Genomic DNA, 21,283 nt, shown 5'->3' with positions numbered 1-21,283 from the left:
AGCAAGACCTGGTTAGCAGAGGAGAAAATCAGGATTTGTGGCATCCCCAATCACTGCCAGGCTATGGAAGAGAGAAAAGAGTATGACCAGCTCCAAAGGGACCTGTGAAAATTACATGTTTTTGCCAGATTCCACAGTATGAAAATCTCAGCAGCACTTTGTTTGCCTAGTATATTCCAGAAGAGAATTTAATAGAAGAAATGCTTTCTATGTTATTATTAAACCTCCCTCTCCTTTGCCACTCTAGTTTAAAAGCCATTACCCCCTAGGTGGCACTGTCCAATAAAACAAGGCATGTTTAAATATGGAATGATCATTAAGAAAGAGTCATTAAGGTTGGAAAAGACCTTCAAGATCAACCTGTGGCCAAACACCACCACAAAACTAAACCATATCACTTAGTGCCACATCCAGTCATTTCTTGAACACTTCCAGGGATGGTGACACCAGCACCAGGAGCAACAGGTTGTAGCAATGCTTGACAACCCTTTCAGTGACAAAATTCTTCCTGATGTCCAACCTGAACCTGCACTGGTGCAGCTTGAGGCCATTTTCTCTTGCCCTGTCACTGGGCCTGGGAGAAGAGGCTGACCTCCCTGTGGCTACAGCTTCCTTTCAGGGGATTGTAGGGAGCAATAATGTCCTCCCTGAGCCTCCTCTTCTCCAGGCTAAACACTCCCAGCTTCTTCATCTGCTCCTCACAGGGCTTCTGCTCCAGATGCTTCACAACCTTTGTTGCCTTTCTCTGGACACACTCCAGCACCTCAATGTCTTTCTTGGAGTGAGGGGCCAAAGACTAAACACAGAACTTGAGGTGCTGAGCACAGGGGGACAATCACTGCCCTGGTCCTTCTTGGCCACCTGGGAACACTGCTGGCTCATGTTCATCTGGATGTCAACCAACACCCCCAGGAACTTTTCTGCTGGGCAGAAATTCTTGTTTACAATTCTTGTTTACAATGTAAACTAGCATAAGTATGTTGAATGTAGCTATTAGTCTCAGCTTGGTAATCCTCATTTTCTGAATCTGTCTCTCAAAGTCAATAAAACATGCTGCTGTGAATCTCATTTAAATACAGTATTTTTACTTTCAGAGTGCTATAGAATATATTTTCCTGGAAAATTATTGTGCATTGCGTGTATTTGTTCTGTCTGTGCTCAGTGAATAAATCAGCAGAGGCTGTGCTTACTTTAGCAATTCATTCAGAGCAGCAGGAGCAGATTGACAGCTGTAAACTGCAGGGGCTGAGGTTCAGTATATTCTCACACAGAAGTTATTTTGCATCTGGTCGGAATTGACCCAGTACTGCACATCATCATCACCTATTTTGAAACTCCCTGAAAAAAAGCTCTCTCACAAAACTTCCTCGACCACAGGACCTCTCAGAAGCAGTAAGTTCCCCTCTCACCTGTGTCCCGTAGATATGTTTCACACCAGTCTCCACTAGGTACATAAAAACTTCACAGGCAGAAGGAAGCCTTCTTTTCTCACTCCTCCAGGATTTGAGTGACACTGTTTTACTTGTTTCATATCCTGCTCTTCACCCTGGTGCTGGAACATGAATTGCTTGGTGGTGCAGGGGAGGAGGAATAGCCTTTGCCCTCCAGGCACTGTAGCAGTGCCAGGAAAACACCTTGAGTACACCCTTCTTACCCCTTGCTTTCACATATAAAAGAAGGAGACAGGATATCTTTCTGACAGTGTTTACCACTGTGACAGCTTTGGTCACAGCCAGATAGAAATGCTGAGCCTAGGAGAGAAACTTAGACAGACAGGATGTTGGGATGTGGAAAGAGAACAAGTGGGTGCAAAACTTCTGAGAGCAAGGGGGTGCCACTGAGAAACAGGGAACTGTGGAACATAAGGGATTTAAAGAAATGATGCCACAATATCCTCAATTAATTTCTGTAATTCCCTTTTGAGAAGAGGTGCTCTGATTTTCTTCACATTGTAGTACCTGGTAAATAATTCCATCATGTACATCCTCTTTGCTCATTCAAGATCTCCTCTGATTTTCCTTGTATATGGTATTATGTGTTGTCCTTTCATTTGGCTCTCACATCATTATCTTTTTCTGGTAATGGGTTTAAGTCCAGACATCATCCAATTTGTGCCATGTAAGGCTTTTCTAGGATAAGAAACAAAATATGGTTTTATATAATCTAGTTCATTTTTCTCTTCTGATGTCATCCAGAAGAAATCTGCCCACCCAATTACAATTACTCTGGCAAACAAAGAGGTTGTGGGAGGAGAACTATTCACATATCAGCATATATTTGGGGTTGTTTACCTTCCTGTAGAGAAGGCCAGCACCAATCTTACAGAACTTTGGTTTCCAGTTCAACTCTCAAATTGACTGGAGTACCTTTATTTCAACAAAAGCATGCTAAGACCCAATCCATAACTTGCAGAGTGGCAAAATTTCCAGAGTTACCCAGTTAGGAATAAAAGGTCTCTAAAACATTTTGTGATTACATCAGTGCCTTTTAGTGCAAGCAGGAATTGATTTATTCCTAACAGGAGGATGTCTGCATGATATATGTGTTTATGTCCAGTGTGTCAGGAACTACTTTGTGCCCTTCAACATTACACAGCTTTGACCCTTTTTAAGACACAGAACTAGAAAGCAAATGTACTTGTGATGAATCAGAGGCTTTGAGGAAACATTGGTTCTTTCAGCCCAGCCTTAAGAATTCTTCATGTGCTGGCCCAAGCTGATATGCACACTTAGTAGGAAACTGGATTTCTTTGGTTTGCAACAACTAGGAGGCTGGAGCTTATTAGGAAATTATATTATGTCCCTAGGCACTGAAAAGGTAAATTCTTCCTAATGACTTGTTTGTTGTAGTTATTATTCTCAGCATTTCTCCAGACATTCAGAAATAGATTATTTCTCTCATGAGAAGTATAAAGCAATTTTTTTTTTCATTAAAGAAACGAATTATTTTGCTGATAAAGCCTATATGAGATGTTGCAAAAGCCAAAAAATGTGTTCAGTACTGTTTTTCTACCTTAACAGTGTGCAGTAGAATTTTTATGTATGTTCTCATTATTTTTCCTTTGAGTAAATTTGAAGTATTTTTTCCTCCAAAACTTCTAGGAGCTTAGAAACATAAGACTGCCACACAATTTGTTGAAAGATGTTAAGTCTTTAGTGATGGAGTTGTTTTTTAAGAAATAGGAGGGGGTTTTATATATTATTTGCCCAAGATTGTAGGCTTCTGTAAAACTTGCACCTAAATGTCATCATGCTGCACATCTGCAAATCATACTGAGATATCCCTTTGTTTGTTGTGAAAAGCAACAGGAAATACCCTGTTGGCAGCTACTATGTTCTCTGTGTGAGTCTGTGAGGTTCTGACTCAGACAGTCTCCAGTTCAAGTCAAAACCTCAGGTTTTAATGATACATGATTAAATACAAAGGGGGTTTTGTTGGTTTTTTAATTAAATTTTAACTTGCTGTGTTACATCCCAGGAACAAAATACTGCATATGATCCTGGATGAATGCAGGACAAAAATCCTAACCCATATGTTTTCTTTATTTATAAAGACTAATGTAGACTTTTTTTTTATTTCAATAGTTCATGTTGACTCTTGAATTTCCAAATGTATTTGACTACAGTAGTAATTTCTGAAAGCTATTTTAGCTTCTTTCTATCTGTCCTTCCTGCCTAATCTAAGTCAGTTGTAAATGCATGTGGCTTCAAAGGAAGGAGGAAAAAAGCATAATGAAAATAGCCTATGTGCTTCAAAATGTTAAAAAGATGGAAAACTATTTAAAGAACAAAACATGTCTCAGGAGCTTGAGAATCACTGTGGACTGACATATGGTAATCGTATGTCAGCATATGCCTGTGCTGCTTCTACAGCATATCCCCATTTGCTAAATTCTATTTGTGTCCAAAGCTGTAGCAAGAAGATCAAGTTTCAATGCAGTTAAAAAAATGTACAAGCATGATGATAAGCATAATTTTTAGTTTTCTGTAGAAGCAATCCTGCATATTTTTATTCTTTCCTTGTTTCCTTGCTCCTTTTTCTGATTTCAGAGACCATCTTGACACTTCAATTTACCCATCTCACTCCATGTTAAATTCTTACTATCAAGAAAATTGGGACCAGCTCCAAGATTAACAAGTATTTCTTGGGGCAGGATGCAGTGCATAGAAACTTGTAGAATTAGAAGAGGGGAAACAGTTTCAGTTTCCTGCTCTAAATCTAGTAATTTAATAACCTAATCATTGAGTCATTGTGTGTATTTGTTTCTGGTTTCCAGAACCCAGAAATCCCATTCTGAACTAAAGAAATCTCTCTTTGGAAAATTTTACTGAAGTTAATATAATTTTAGTTTCAGTTAAGTAGGACTATTAGAAAAGTGCTGGGAAATTTCAGACACAAACTAGCTGTGAGTTACAAGCTAACCCCAATTCTCATATTGCTTCCTAAGAAATATTCCTTCCTCCATCTCAAAGCTGAGGATATCTGTTTGTTTCAGTTTTGTAACCCATGTTAAAGCTGACAAATTATAAATTTGACTCTTCTGGCTACTAGAAAATAGGTTATTAGGAGCTGCAAATAATGTTGACAATTAACAGTAAAAATACTGAGTATTGTATATGGGTCTAAGATTCCTTCCATTCCTACAGTGTAAATGTAAAGCATTTCACTTAAGGATACTGCACGACAGGGAAATAGGTTAGAGCAAGAAAAGATTGCAAGGGTAACATTGTGTTGTTTGGGTTACAAAGATAAAGTAAACGGAGCACGTATTTCCTTTCTATCTGGAAACAAGCAGTGAAGAATTTCAATTTCCAGTCAGACAGGCAGGGAGTGGATTCTCCTCTCAAGATAAACCCAAAATAACTTTGCCAAAGAATGTCTCTAGATTGGCACTGCTACAGTCCAGATGAGAAATTCCCCCACATTTCTGAGTCTTAAGCATGGATGAACACAACAGACAAGTAAAGCAATCATTTAATCATTCAGTTCCATTAAATAGGACATTGGTTAGCTATATGTGTCAAGAGCTAGAAAAAGGAGAGCTACTTTGAATATGCACAGGCCTTGGGATTAGAAAACCACCAGGATTTCTGCCCAAGGATTGCTGCACTGAAATCTCTTAGAGGTTTCTATCATAACCCAACACTGTGGTGGTGGTTGAGGAGAGGCTGTGCAATGGTTGCTGCAGTTTCTGCTTCGCTGCAAAACCTTGTAATGACATTAGCACATATTTTACATTCTGTGAGGGGAATGCTTCCCTCCTCCTCCTCTCTGCCGCTTAGAAACAGTGAAGAGATGAGATGTGACACTTGAAAATGCTACAGCGCTGTGACCTCACCGGGGTAATAAGATGGTCTTAGTGGAGGCAGAAAATTCAGCTGCCTGAAGTACTTTTGCTTCGTCCAGCTGGTGTCCTACTGTCTGCAAAGCTGCTTCCAGACAGCAGAGCTTTGTTATTCACTTGACTTTACTAGCCCTTGTCAGAGTTAATTGGATTTGTGACATGGTCAGATGTTTATTTCTTGATTCTGTTGTCCCTTGCCTTACAGAACACATACGCCAGGGGAAACAACAGTACATCTAGCAAATACCAAACTATGAAGAGATAAACAGAAATGATGTCCAACTTTTCAGGACATAAAATTGAAGGAAATGTGTGCTTAAAATATTTTTTCCCCTCTAATTCATGACAATATTGCCACTTAGCTCTGACTTATTACAATAATTAAAGCAGTTATAAAACCTATTGTTTAAATATATCCACAGCTCTCTAGACAGTCAAATGTCACATTCATTAATGTGGTCATGTATAAATGCCCAACTAAACCTTATTGTATCTGAATGTTGTTTTGGGGAAGAATGCACATAAATCACATAAACACAAGGTTACATTTCTGGTAAAATCTCTTAGTTTATTAAGCATTTGAAAAACTTACACTCTTATGAAAGCCACTGCCTACAGGCATAATTTTATTATACCTTCCTTCGTGTAATAACTTTGTTTTGTATGTGAGATTATATATAATAGTAGTTATACAACTCACTTTTTAAATCTTTGCTACTATTACAGTAAATGTTTTAAAATACAATGAAAAAATGTTCATTAAGTTATTGATACCTCTAAATTATTTAAGTTAAAAACAAAAAAAAAAAATTATTTAATTTACAACTGCTAAAAAAGCATGAATTTTGGCAGAGAATCCCAGAGAAGGTTTTATTCTGAAATGCAGTCTCCCTTCTTACGGAAGTTTTGCTTGGATGAGAGGCCCACACGTGACCTTAGAGAACAGATAGACACACGCTCACAGCACTCTGGAAGTCACAGTGGATGCAGTCTTTTCTTCAGGCTTGAAATGAGTAAATGAACCACAGCTTTTTGTACAAGGAGTGTATAGAAATACCTGAACATTCACTCATATGCCAGCATGAGCTGAATTTCATAGATGTTATATGGTAGTAACAGCAGGAGGAGAGGGGGAGAGAGAGACAGATTGACAAAGCAGTTAAGCATGGGCTTAACTTTAAGTTTGCATCCAAATCCTCATGAAGTCAACAGCTATGCATTTGGAGCTATGCCAGGATGCAGCTGAAGATGTGACCATCATAGCCTGCTTTATGTAAGCATGTTGTTACTAACTCTGTAAGCAGAAATGGAGTGAGGCAGTTATTGGTAATCTGTGCTGTAAAAAACATGTTGGCAAAATTTTTATATTGGTTAGTGCAAGAGAGTAATAGAATCAAAGAGAAACTACATGCCATCACATCAGCAAGAAACAGAGTGCATGATTTGTTTCTGTTTCATTCTAATTTTATTATTAACAGACTCCCAGTGCTTTCAATACACATAAAGCTGCAGCAGCACAAGGTCAAATCAATTGAGCTTGGTGTCATTTTGGGTAGCTATTTGGAAGCATCTGAAAAATGCACAACAAGGCTAACCTCCACTCCAACATACTGTACTAGCTGAGAAACAGGAGAGGATTTTTTTTTTTTTAATTATACTGCTTCCACATTTTGTACTGATTTTGACAGGCCATTGGTTCCCTAAATAACGCAGTGTTTAGTCTTTCACCTCCTGCACTGTGAGGTAACATTTTATAAGGCAAAATAATGTCCACCTAGACTCTGAAACTGTTACTCTACCCCACTAAGAACTTCAGGAACAGACTTACTGCCTTTAGTGAGGCAAGGTCTGAAGTAAAATCACTAAGCAAATTTGCTGAAAAAGTTACTAAGCTGGAGAAATTTTATCAGAATATCATCTTCTATTGTATCACTGTTCGTATTTGCCAAATTAATTACAAGACTTTCTTATGCTCTACTGTCTTACGTTAATTAAAAATTCTTCATTACATTTCCTTGAGGACAGTCATAAAAAAGGTATCATCTCCAGACAGCAGTCTATAAAATAGTTGGTGTATCACAGTTCCTTCACAACATTCACATGTGCTTTTTAATATCATTACTTAGCTTCAATAAAGTTGAGATTGATTGATTTATTTACATGACATCTAGCAACAATCTACAAGCAATAGCTGGAACAGAAAAAACAGTTCTTCTCCAACCCTGCCTATTATTGTGGAATTTAGTTTTGGAGTAGAGCTCCATTATGAAAAGATAAGTTTTCTAGCAAGCTATTTAAAATGCAGAAAAATATTAAAGAATAATCAGGAAAATGAAGAAAAATTGCTTTGTGCACTTTTATTATTTATTAACCTGAGTTTGCACTTACTTTGATAGAAAGAGTTACACATCCCAGAATGCTCCATGCTCTTAAATTGTACTTTTCTCAGCCCTAAAAAGATAGTATAAAAAATACTGAGGTCAACAACCATGTACACACCAGCATAAAGTTTATCAGCTTCTATTTATTCTTACAGTTCTTTCACAATACATTATTAATACCAAGGTTGTATCAATTACCATGAATATCTAACTGATTAAAAAATGGCATGTTAGTCATCATCAACAAGACATCAACAAGATATTGTTGATGTCTGATTTAATCTCAAATAAGATTAGATAGTAGTTGGGGGGAGGGGGGAGTGTGAAGTCTTTTAAGATAAAAGGAAAGCACAAAACCTCAACAAAACCTAATGCTAATGTCAGAAGCCAAATTCCAACTTAAAAAGCAACATTCCTCTAGACACGCTGCTGCATTTTGTGTCATTTCTTCATAAACCTTTCTCAGAAGCAGGACTGCCACAAAGTGATGTGTTAAAGGCATCCATCCCTGCTTTCAGGTACCAGGCCTTCCTTAGTGACAGAAATAGGATGTCCACTTACGAAACAATTTCTTAAAGAGCTACTAAAAGCTGGCACAAGATGAAACATTTCCAGGCCTGGAAGTTCCTCAGCTTGCAGCCCTGCCAGGAGGCACAGCCCCTCACCCCAGGGTGACAGGGACCCTTTGGGGAGGGAGTCCATCTGGACACCTGCTCAGGGACCTGCAGCCCTGCAAGTGCTGCCAGCCCTGCCGCAGGGGCAGCTGCAGCTCTGGGAAGGCTGGGCCACCTGCCAAGTGGATGGGGAGAGAGCTGGCAGGCAACCAGCAAGTTTCTGGTAAAAAAATTTGACAAGCTTGGGTTCCACAAGATTTCTCTTTTAAAACATAAGAATGCTACCCTTCTCTTCACAACAAAACACTAAATAGTTTATGTTAGGAAATGCATTTTGTAAAAGTCCATTTTCTCCCTCCACTGAGTAAAATTTAACTTGAGTTTGTGGTGAAGTTCAGATAAAATCAAACATTAAGGAATATATGCCAAATGAGAAAAATTAGTATAGAAATAAATAGAACCACACAATCTACCTGGTATGTCTGTGTCATCTGTTGCTTAAGCAGTGCAATACAGGACACTGTAGAAATTCTGCAATTAGTTCTAAGAAAAACTGAAATATCACAAACGGTGTATCTGCTTACCCATGGCGCTTCCTCAGGGCCACAGGCAGGCAGACATTGACTGGAACATGGGGTTAAAATCTAACTCTCCCAACTTTTTATTGACTTCCCTTAGCTAGAAATAGAAAAAACATAATGTGATTTCCTGATATAGTTCAGTATGAAGTTGTCTCGGCACAATTTTGAATATGTACTTTAGACATAAATTAGCACATATTAATGCTAATAGAGTTGTAATGCTTATTGTGTCTGAGCTAGAACCTTCAGCTTGGGCTGTGCAGTTTGCTTACATATTTAAAAGAGCAGGAAAATCTACAGTCCTCCTACTGCCAAATAGCATAATAATTAAGTAATTAATCAGCAACTACTTAGCTCTTGAACTAGCTAAGCTAAAGAATTCTAGCAGCTATACTTTTGGAGTTTGAAGGCTGAATCCACACTGATGGATCCAATATTCCTTCAGCACCTGTGTCAGTGCTTTACACTCTGACAGGGTGGCTGACAAGCCCAACCCAAGTTCATATTGTTCTATGTTCATACATTGTTTTACAGTGTCAGTTCACTATAAGGAATGCTGACAGAGTTGTCCCTTGTGAGCATCTACATCTGACTGAATTTGGTTTTCAATATTCCCCCTTCAGCTTTAAACAAATGCAAGTTTCATGCAATCAGCTAAGTATTAATTAGCCTGATGCCTATCAATTGGGGGTAAAATAACTTTATGCCATGTTACATTCCTTCAGCTCTTATGAAGTGTGAGAAACAGTTTCAGCTGTTATATGCACTTGAACTTCTGCTTTTTTTGTGCAGAAACCTAAACAATCTGTTAATGAAGGTAGAAATCACTGTAGCAGAGAATCACTGTCCCATTCTGTCCTTTTGCAGCAAGAATACACCAGCATTTATTGTATCCTTTTACAGCCAGAAATTTCTGTTGTACAAGACTTCCAAGAGAAAATACCTGGCAAAAGCCAATGGAAAGTGCTAAGTCTTATCTCAAAGTCTCCATTTTATACATTGCAGTATTTAACTTCCTTGATCAAGGAAGGTGGTGAAGTTCAACTCCTCTTCCTTGACAGGCAGCAGGAATAGAGGTAGTCAGTACACATTTTCATGTGCTGCTGTCTCCTGCACTCTCCAGACCATCGAGAGAAACTGTGCATTCCCTGTAAGGCTTCCACTTATGGATACAATGATGAATATAATATATTTGGCTGCCTTCCTAACAATACCTAGCAGCATCCAGGACACATGCTTACACTGTATTAGAATATAACAATTCTGTAAATGTGGAAAGAGACACATTTTCTGAAGTAAATGAGTACAGCCAGAAAAAAACATACCAAAGAGGAAGGACTGCACTGCAGACCACTTGTATAAAGCAAAGCTTTTTCTTCAGAGAAGGACATCTTTATTTCATAAATTTATATTAAGCTGAATTTCTTTGTCCAGCTTGTATGTTCTTGGTCACTGGCATTTTTCATGAGACAAAGCAAATGCTGATCCTCTTTGGGCTGTAAGGGAAAACAGCTGCTAGTCAGAACTGGGGTATTGAGAGCACTTGGTCAAACCAACTTCACAGAAGGTTTAAGTACCTCCAGACTGTATCACATCTGTCAAAGCAGAAGCAAATACAACATAAAATGTAGAGCAGGTCCAATTTTTAGTGTGTCAGTAGAATCAGCCTGCAGTTATTTTTAACTGCCTCGGAAAGCTTAGCAGGCAGATACAGTTAATCCTTTAAAGGATTTGCAGGTATTCATAGCTTAATAAGTAAGTATAGTGGATTAAACCAATAGGAGACTGTAGACAGTCAAAGACAACCTTCACATGCTAACATTAAAGAAATAAAAATAACAGTTTCTTTTATATAGTTCTTTCCTGACAATCACCCTAAATTGTCAGCATGTGCCAGAATCCCAGTGAGGAAAATATGAAATAAAAATGTTAGTCATTTACATCAACATGTGTGATATTTATCAGAAAGCAGTGAATTTCTCTTGTCTTCTATTTCCATTATCCTGTAAGTGCTTTGAAAAGCAGAGCTGCATTGTGAAAACAAATTAAAAATACATCTACTTGTGTAATAAATAAATAATAAACCTAAATTGGTACAATTCATTTTAGTAAGAAGAAAAAAGGCTGAATTATTTTTATAGGTTGTATTTTATATTGTTTGTATCCTTTTTCAAGATTTACTGACTGAGGCTCAGCTGACAGATGCGGGCCTCCAATAATATTCATAAACACTGTGAAAAAGAACACACATAATAAGACAAAGGAAAAAAAATCAGATGACACAAAACTATTAGGCTGAGGAAATCTAGGACTAGCTATGAAAAGCTTTGGAGGTGACTCAATACTGAATGGGTGATAAAATGCCAGAGGCTATTCAGTGTCATTAAGTGCAATGCACATCAAGAAGGGAAGAGAAAATACAAATATATATATATATATATACATGCGGTGTTAGTATCACCAGGAAAAAAATCTGAAAACATCTAGTGCTTAAAGGAACGAACACATCTGGGATTTGTTTCAAAATTAACATAGAAAAACATGAAAAATGTGCCCTGTAAACACACAGGCCACAAACACTTTATGAATACTATATGGAGCTTTAGTCATTCCATTATCAAAAATGATGTGTTAGAATTAAAAAAACATCTAGAGAAGAATATGAGAGAGAAAAATGTATACTTTATTCAAAAGGTGACCTGGTAATAGTTACTCACTAGTTTTCACAATATAAATATTGGAAGGCTTTTTTTTTTTTTTCTTTTTGTAATAATAAACTAACTTTCATTAGATATTGTGAGGCACAAGCCGTACATGGATCAGAAAAATCATGACTTCATTGATTCAGCAGTTCTATTCAGTAGGTCAGCAGTAACTGTTAAACAAAAGAGTCTCCTAGTCACTGAAGGCCTGAAGAGCATGATGGAAAAATCACTGTAAGCATGACTGCCTCCAGACATTTTTTCCATAAGTATCTACTCACTAGGTTAGGCAGACTTTTTGTCTGGCTGAATCCAGCAGTTCTCAGGTCCTCATGACTAGAATGACTGAAATCTTGATGTATATTGTTTGGCATATTTTTACAAGAAATTTGGCCAAGAGCTCCCTGCTTCTATCACTGCTACTTAAAAAGAATCACGATAAAACAAAAATTTCTTCGTGAACTGTCTAACTGAACCAGTCTAATTCCCTACACATTTTTAAGGTTATATATTCTGGCTACCAGACAAACCACTGCTTTCACACTTCAACTGTATTAACTGAAATATAGCTGAAATATATGTAGATAAGAAATACATGAAAGATAAGAGCAGGATGTTACTCCACAAGGTTATAATTAGGACCCTGCTCTTCCCAGATGAGTCAATAGTGGGATGTATTCTTGACTTTGATGCTTGAACAGAATTGTGAGACACACAAACATAGGACTGGAAGGGAAGTCCTAAATCACTGCAAGTACTCAACTCTTACACTTGCAGTTGTATCAATTTATTTCAGAAACTGACCAAAGTCCCTTTAGTAAACCACTCTATCAGATGGCATTCTCAAAGTGTCCCTCCTCTGACAGAAAAATCTGTTTGATTTTTAGAGTCAGTAATGACTCTAGTCAGTTGATGACTTATGCTCTTCTAACACAGTTCCTTGGCTTCAAGAGAGCTTTACCTCTGTGATGGTACATTCAGAGAAGGAAATTATATCATCTGTTAATACCTGTTTAGCCTGGCTCATTGAGGCAAGCCTTTCACAGCACATCATGGTATGCAATGTGAAGAGGTCCCAGCTGGCTGTGACACCAGGCCTGTCAGAGCAGAGACACTGCAGACATTCCACACCCGCATGGCCCTGGTCCCAAGAGCTGTGCAGATAGGTTAGCACATTCCTCTCAGGCCAATGTGCCCTGTCACTGAGACAGCCAGTCTTCCTCAGCATGTCCTCAGAGCCAAACTGAAGTGGCTGCACTAATTCACTTCTGGAAACAGTTTAGTGGTGGTTAGATCAATTATTTATACACTTATACTTCACTGGGTAGTGTAACTACACTCCTAGTTTCCCTCTGTACACTTCCAATCCCATGGATAACCAAGCCCTTTCTCCTCACCAACCCTGTACTGATTTGCTTTTCTGGAATGCAGTATTTGCATGGAACAGACTCCAGTTTTTCCATACATCTCAAAGTCTATGATAACCTTTGACATGCAAATTGAAAAGATTTTCAGCATTTGCACTAAGGGCTTTGCTGCAATGCTGAGCCCTGCAAGTCACTACAATGACTCTGAAGCCTAGTGACAATTCTATTATAAGAATGACACCACTTCTTATCGTTTTGGAAGAAGCATCTTAATATAGTAGTGGCAGATAACTGACATCACCATCACCAAGTTCCTAAGAGATGCCTGAGAAGGGAAGAAATGCAGTTAAAACAACAGGAAATCAGGATTGACAGAACACTTGACAATGGTTCTGCACTTTTTAAGAGCAGTCTGTCTTAATTTCTCACACGCTCCAATCTTTCCCCTTTACAATCCAATTTGCTTAGGTAACCTGGACACCTTTCACTCCTCATGGTTTCTCTGGCTCTGTTCCATCCTGCAGATTTTTTGCTGCAAGTCATTCCTACTAACAGGCACTGCACAGAGAATACAGTTTCAGGAAGTCTACCACTTATCTCACTGAGTGCTTCATTGTCACATCAGCGCTTTTTCTGAATTCAGGAAGGGTCTAGGAGTGGAAATAAGAGAAATTGCTTAGCAGTGGATTCTATCCTGACACAAGCATGAAGGGAAGGCCAGCATAAAGATCAACATAAACCTCAAAAAAAAGGATTTGAGGACATAAAAGGGTTCCAAAACACAGACACACCATAAGAAGAGCTTTATCACAGAGGGAATGAAACATAGTATCATGGAATCACTTGGGTGGGAAAAGACCTCCAAGATCATTGAGTACAACCATTTACCTAACACTGATGACACTAAATCATGTAAATCAAATCCCCAAGTACCACAACATCAGAAGCTCCAAGAACTTAATGGTCCAGAGTGACTTGGTGGGTGGGAGGATGAGGGGCATTCAAATTTTACAGATGAGTAAGAAAGAGGCTGTGAAAGACAAAGTAGCTTAAGAGAAAGGACCCACAGAAAAACATTTTAAATGAAGATTTTTTTTAAAAAATGTGTGGTCTGCAGAAATTTAGATTTAGTTATTGAATATAATAGCTGCGTATGCATATTTAGTCTAATGAAAGCAAGCAAAATACTATTGAAGTTGAATATACAGCCTGTATCTACCCCAATATGAAACCATACAATGCTTACCTTACAGTATTTTATACTCTAACATGTCTTTTGAAAATCTATAATACAAAAATCAGACTATGTAATTAGAAAGATTTGTTTGCTTAGCAGAGGAAGCAGGACAGTGGTATTTCCTCACTCCCTTTCTGCCATCCTAATGCCTTATTGTCACTGTACCTGGCTGCTGTGTTCCTCATGCAGTGAAGAAATGAATGAATATGAGGAAACAGCCTGCAGGAAACAGTCTGTGTTTGACTATCCTTTCATGCTTATTTTGCTTTGTGGCAATACCTCTGGCTTAAGAGGGGTTTCACTTGATTTAGTTCAAGTCAAGGGAAGAATCAGCCCCACAATGTGCCCAGACCTATCCAACATGGCCTTAACATTCCTGACTAACCTTCTGAACACCTGTCCAAAGGCAGAACAAAGCAACTGGAGATTTCACATGCAACCTGAATGTAATGTGGTGTGAGCCAGACAAATGCTTCAACTGACCTTGATCTCCTTCCAAAACATGGAACACCACATTAATAAATATCAACATTCATTTCGAAACCTTCAGAGTACTTAGCTGAAATACTTTCATTGCAGTCATATAGTCAAGTGTTAGCAAACTTTCATCTTAAAGATAGATGCTGCATTGGAAGCTGGCAAAGAATTAAGAGAAAAAAATTAAACCAAACACAGGAAGCCCTAATGACAAACAGAATGCTGGACAACTGTAAAGTTTTTTTGGGGAAAAAAAACCACTTGGATTTTCTTAGAAAACATGTAATGTTGAATAAATCAAGAATTTTTCTTTCCTTACTTTTCGTCACTCAGGTATACTTGCTGTGAATCAATTTCATAGAACAGTACTTCCCCAAATTAAAATTTGATCCTTTTTCTTTATCCTGTCAAGATTCTTACCAAAGTAATGAGAAATTGTTTTTATGGTCCATGAGATGAAAGATTTATTCTTTTATTATGAGCCAATAAATTTATTAAAAAATCAGCCAATCCTCAACTCCATCCACAGAGCTGCTCCCATCCTACAGGGATTAAGAATCAAACAGGCCTTTTCCTCAAATGTGGCATCACTGAGCAAAGGGCAGGGATAAGAACCTGGGAGGGTGCTGTGAGCAGGACAAGAACAGAGCATCTGTTCCTGTGTGGCTTTTTCTCTCCTCCCACACATTCAAGGGAGAGATGCACACAGAGTGTGTACAGGGCTTATTTTTAAGCAGCCAGGCAAAGGGCCATGATGGCTCTGTCCCATTGCTCTGTTTATCTCAAGGACAGCTACAAATGCCTTGTGCTGAGATCTGATGTTCTCCCCTCGTGCCAAGGTACCCCCTCCCTATTCTTCAAATGTTGCCTTACGTGTTAAAAATGTGTCTCAACAACACATATTCTTGGCACTCTGCAGGCAGCTCTGCTCGTTGTTTTTGTGCACCACATCTCTTAACACAACATAAGGACAGATCTCACCAGGACTTAAACAAAAGCCAAAAAAAACCCAAAATAATCAGGCCTCCTTCCATGCGAAAGAACCTTCATTATTCTGTTTACTGAATGTATTATTTCTTTTAGGTTTGCTTTCAAGTGAGAACTCTAAATTCTCATTGCCAGTATTTTGCTTCTTATCATATTAATAACTTTTTTTGGTTTTCTGTTAGACTTCCAAGACATTTTAAGGCTATTCTAAGGCAGTTCCTCATATGGTCAATTTTTTGTTTATTTTCTGTTTGGGCTATGTTTTTCTACCAATTCACAGAGAGTACAGGTTAGTCACATATTCATAACTTGATTATACTAACCAAAGTCAATAATTTTTACAGTTCTGAGGAGGAGGATGATTTTACCAGGCAATTTTATTGAAAAAGACATCCTCACCAAAGATTTTCAAGAGTAATATGGAAAAGAATATCCTCCTCCAACATATGAAACAACATACCACTTAGTCAAAATTATGATTTCTAATCCAACAGTTTAAGGAAGTACATATATATATTTTTTTTTAACTCTGTAGGGCTTCAAAGACTAGACTGTGAAAGGGAAAAAATGAGGAAATCACATTTTGCAGTGAATGGAAGATATCTTACCTTATTACTACTGAAGAGAGCAAAGACAAAAATCTTCACAGATACCTTGAGACAACATGCATAAAGTAGCTGCCACACCACAAATACAGATCCTTCCTTATTTTATGTTAGCCTATCTAAGTAGCTATGCTATCTGGCCACCAAAAAGCCACTATAAAGAAAACCAGCTACTTGACAAACAGTCATTCATCTCCCTGAGGTAAACAACTTGCTGAAAAAGCTGAATTGTAAATAAAACACAAGGAAGTGCCTGCTGCTGACTGCCTCTGAAAAAAATATTCATCCATATATATTTTTTCTGAATAAATGGTACTGTATTAGAGAACCAAACCAATCAACCAACCAAACCAAATAACGTGAGACATTTCTCTCTTGGAAGAAATTAACCTGCCCAAACCAATGGAACAATTGTACTTACACCTCGTGGCCCTGAAAGAGCTGAATGTGCCTTGAGAGGGAATGTACCTGGTCTCCCAATGGAAAACAAGGACACTCAGATCTTGGCTGATCAGACCTTCCATCGTTATTTATCTTCTATATCTTCATAATAAGCCCATATTTTTAATCATCAGTGAGACATGTAAAGCACATTTTAAATCCCACTGATTCCAAGTAAATTTAAGGGTGCACTAAAACATACGTTTAAGATGCTCTGGTAACAAATTTAGATTCAAGAAATCAAACACTGCCTATATGAAATACAACAGTTTTTATCTCCTTTTCAGTAGACCATAATATACTGCTTCACAGTTGCCTAGTCCTGGCCATTCTTAAGAATTAACAGTGCAGTACATAGAATATAAATTTAGAATTAAGTGGTCTATAGCTGCACAGTCTGCACAGCTTATATTACTAACCAGCACAAACCACAACTGGATGAAGAACAAGATTTATACTTGGTCAAAAGAAAAATAGAAATGTGATACATAAAACTTGTCAGAATCTAGTATTTCTTAAAATTAATCCCAGTAAGGCTCCTGAGACATGTTTGTTATTCTTAAGTATTATCCATACAGTTTATACTGACAAATTTTAGCATACAGATTGAAATATTAATTCTGTGCTGAAGTAATCTGTTTGCAAATTGTGCTATTGCAACTATTCAGGTAAGTCATACAGTATTTTTTTCATTTCTTGACAGAATAACTTGAATGTTGTAAACAAGATCAGTAATTCACTTTCAAGATTAAGTTTCAGATGATTTAAACTGTTAATACTACAAAAAAGCCACTTTCAAAAATCTTTGCTAACTTCATGAATGCTTTCTGAATATTAACTGCACACAAATTCTGACCAGCAAATAATGACAAATCACTCTATGTTTCTATTTTATATACTTAGTTTTATATTTTTGAATACATTACAGCCAAAGGCAACAAAACATCTTTTTGGAGATTTTATGTATTCTGCTTCTTCATTGCTGCCTTTTCAAAGGGAAGCTTTTTGCACAGCAAACTACAAGCATGTATTGAGCACAGTAACCTCTATAATTTTGATTTCAACAAGGTCAACATCACTAAGAAGCCAGTTTTGCCTTAAAGGCAAAAGCCTAAGAACCCAAACTGGATCTTTTAAATGTAATTGAACTGTAACAATTCATTTCCACAGGCTTATGAAAAAAATGCCTTCTAAATTTGCAACCAATTTTCTAGCATTTGGCCACTGACAATAGATGCAGACAGGGAAGCTGGACCATCACTTTTTGAATTTCATACACTGCTAACTCAGGAAAAGTTTTTAAGCTAAGAGAGACAGGCAACATGGAGCCCCCTGCTAAGAATAAGCACAGCATAGTCAAAACACATGAGAAAGTGAAAAGGCACAGAATGTGAGAGAAACTGAGACTTCACTCCTGGGATGCCAGCTGTGCACAGGAGGGGTCTCCCTGTTGGTGCCTCCTTGGTCAGCAGAGCACAGCTGGCTCCATCTCAGAGCCTGTTCTTCAGCACCACTCCAGAGCAGCTCCCAGAGGGATGGAGATCTTGCCTGTATTAGGAAATTACATTATTTCACCAGTGAGATGTTGCTGCAGTTTACTCTTGTGCATGTGGGTAGTTAGCTGCTGGCAGTGCTGTTTCCAGTTAGAACGGCTGTAACAGTCAGCAGCTGAAAAAATGTTATTTCTCAGCAGTTGAGGGACCCTTTTCTTCATTCCCTTTGTATTGTATACTCATAACTATCCCTGCGAGTGTAATAGCCACTGAGTATAACACAGTATCAAATCAAACACTTAACTTTAACTTCAAAACTTACAATTTGATCATAGGTAAAGCCTTGTATTTAATGTCCTTGGGTAGATAGCTACAGGTTGGGTGAGGTAAGGGAAAATGAGGTTTTAATGTTTGCTAGGCATCATTAACATCCATTCCTGTTCACAGCTACATTTTGGAAAATGCTACATGGAGTGGTTTATACTATACATTCACAAGATCATTTTGGCAGACAGAAAGTTATTTCACAGGGTAGGAAAGGAAAAAAATGTATTACTGATTTCCCCCCTGCTTTTCTACTGTTCCTTCATGATAGCTTTCCAAAATTTCCTCTTCCCATCATGCTGTACTGCTAACTCTATGAATAATTAAATTGGGATACTCTATCAGCACACTGCAGTTGATGAAGCCTTGATTCTCACATTTTTGCTTCCATCCTGATTTTTTTGTAACCTAACCTGAGAGCATGATGACCAAGCATTTCCATTTTCACTTTCTCCTCTGCAGTTCCCGAGACAGAAATAAAATGGAGAGGGGGCAGAATGGGAGGGGGTGGGATGCCTTCTGCTAAAGGCAGAAAACACACCACACAGCCATCATCAAAACTTCATGTGTGACAATCTGGCAAGTGAATCCTCAGGGAATTTTAACTATACACATCCCTTTACAGGTACACAGCAAAATCCTCCATGACAAGAGGATGAGGCAGTGAAAGGCACCTTAAAAAGACTCCAGAATGAATGGATGTCAATGGATGGGAAGGAGGAAGGGAGAAAGAAAATAGGCAGGCTCTCACTGTGAATAATCCTTGGTAGGTTTATAATTAATAATTACCAGAGGGTGGTTTTTTTGTTTGGTTGGTTTTGGTTTTTTTTTTTTTTTCCCAGATAGCAATATTAGCCTCTATAACAGTAAGAAACCACAAAAATTGCACCATTTTCCTCAACATCAATGTGTTTTTAACTCAGCAAAAAGCACCAGGCTTTTATTTTCTACTACTTTCACATATTTAGATATTACTTCTGTCATCTACATTCTAATTTCAAAAAAGTCCTAGGGTTATATTATTTACATATCTCAACTGAATATAGTTCACATATGACCAATATGATAAGGAACATAATTTACAATAACAAGCAACACAAAGTAGTTTAAAATGCTGCTTATTTTCACTGCCTCTAAGTGAGGTGTTTAAAGCTAATTCATAAAATTTCAGCGATTTTCCCCTTTTAAATAAAGTGTCACAAAAAACCTAAAATCCACACACCCAGATAAACAGCAATCCATTTCTCACATTATATTAAAAGCAATGTTATCTCTTTTGATTGAAGTAGGTGCCTGAAGTTTGTAGTCTATGAAGGTGTTTCTGTTAGGAAATGTATTCCAGAATCTGTTTGGACTCTTTGTGTGTTTTCCCCTTTCTCTTAGAATATGAACTCAAGCTGCAGCTGGGTTGATCTGTTTACTGTCACTGAAAAAGCATTCCCATCCCACTCTTTCCAAATCCAAACTTTACCCTTCTTTTCCCCTTACTCTCTGGTCTTTTCTGTTCCCCGTCCTTTGCATTGGCTCTGCTGCTTGTCGAATGCTTTCCACAGGCTGAATCAGCTCATTAAATTAGCAGCATTATTCAGCCATTTCAGTCATCAGTTTTTCTATATGTCTGTGATTTAAGTCAGCTGACCCAACAGTAATGAAAACCAGAGATAACAGGTGAAGGCAGTTTACAGCAGGCCATAAGGAGGCCTTGCAGGGTCATGCAGAAATGTTTTATTTCTTGGCAGCTTTTCAGCAGCATTCCTCTGTTCAGTGCTCCTTGTTTACCAGATAATGTATCAACATCAAAACTTGGTGAGTCTTCTGCACCTACATTCTGTCCATGACAAAATACTTCTGATCAATAACTGTGCATCTCTTGTGACAGATACCTCCAATTCAGCATATGTCTACCATCATTTCACTTATTTTATACCTGAAGTACCTGAAAGAAATACACTTTCATGAATGGTAACCTACACGTTACAACAGCTGACCCCTACTAAAACAACAAACATGTGGAAGAAATGTCTGTATTTTGGGTTGCAAAGCAACAGAGAGCCATTGAGAGAAAGACATGGCTAAGAAAAAGAGATTTTTTTTTTTCACTGGTGCAAAATACTACTTAAAATCAGTGTTTTCCGGGGAGAAAAAAATCAACACAGCAGCAAGAAAAATAAAAGTACAAACTGCTGGCACACCTACTTCGCTAATACAGCCAATAACTTTCCATATACCCAGAGCCTCTGGGAACGTGCATCCTTTGTTTAAAAGGGGGGACACAAGGAAACATCCCCTGCATTAGGCTTTCCCTGAATTCCCCTTAAGGGACAAAACTCACCCATTGAACTTTTACAGAATTTACCGCCATTCTTGTGTTACCCTAGGAAACATATAAAGAAAGTTAGCACACTTGCTTGCTTCTTCTGGAACTTCTATCCAAAGCCGAGCTGTTAAAATGATGGTGATGTGACCCGTCTCTTCCGAATTCTCAAGCGATACTCGTGAGGGAAGACCGAGTAACGAGGCCCCTCGGAGAGGACGCCCACCCTGTCCTCCCCCACAGGCACATCTTGCCGCCGAGCCGCACTTACTTCTCTTGGATGCGAGGTGCTTCCTGCAGGGCGGGCGCTGCCCGGGCAGCCAGCGGCACGGCGCAGGGCCCTGCCCACGGCAACACCTCGCACGGGGGAGCAGCGCGGAAGGCGGCCGGGCCGAGAGCCGCTCGCTGCTGCGGGA

The 21,283-nt window shown here is 38.4% G+C and overlaps 1 long non-coding RNA gene across 21 annotated transcripts in view; it reads right to left on the bottom strand.

Moving 5' to 3' along the window:
* The window catches only part of LOC135297698 (uncharacterized), a 56,471-nt gene that overhangs the window by 2,588 nt on the left and 32,600 nt on the right, over positions 1–21,283 (bottom strand). For 7 of the 21 annotated variants that reach the window (XR_010359643.1, XR_010359645.1, XR_010359630.1 and 4 more), the window contains 4 exons: positions 10,246–10,416; positions 8,924–9,017; positions 7,733–7,795; positions 1,410–2,129 (listed from right to left, as the gene is read on the bottom strand). This is a non-coding gene — a long non-coding RNA (uncharacterized LOC135297698). The other 14 variants (XR_010359617.1, XR_010359632.1, XR_010359619.1 and 11 more) reach the window with 9 other exon arrangements.

This window comes from Passer domesticus, chromosome 1, assembly GCF_036417665.1.
Source record: "Passer domesticus isolate bPasDom1 chromosome 1, bPasDom1.hap1, whole genome shotgun sequence".
In the NCBI taxonomy this organism is placed as follows: Eukaryota; Metazoa; Chordata; class Aves; order Passeriformes; family Passeridae; genus Passer; species Passer domesticus.
This window is presented reverse-complemented; position numbering and strand designations above follow the sequence as displayed.